Source organism: Geospiza fortis, unplaced genomic scaffold (assembly GCF_000277835.1).
Source record: "Geospiza fortis unplaced genomic scaffold, GeoFor_1.0 scaffold730, whole genome shotgun sequence".
In the NCBI taxonomy this organism is placed as follows: domain Eukaryota; kingdom Metazoa; phylum Chordata; class Aves; order Passeriformes; family Thraupidae; genus Geospiza; species Geospiza fortis.
In genome coordinates this window covers 1292328-1292594 of record NW_005054458.1, presented here as the reverse complement: position 1 = coordinate 1292594, position 267 = coordinate 1292328, and positions in this window count along the sequence as shown.

Sequence of the window (267 nt, the reverse complement as noted above, 5' to 3'; positions counted from 1 at the left end):
GTTTTTTTCCCTTGCCCACACATACACAAGTAGAAACTCTGCAGGATCGCATCCCTTTTCTTTTTTTTTTTTTTTTTTTTTAATAGAAACACTCACGTACGTCCGGCAGAGGAATTACTGTTCGCTTAAACCGGTGCTTGTCACCTTACAGGCACCGGCCAGAGGTCAGCGGGTCACGCAAAGCCTCTGAGCGCAGCCATGGAGATCCCCAGCCCGCCGGGATCCCGCCGGGAGCCGGTGCACCGAGCGCCGGACGGGGCAGCCCCA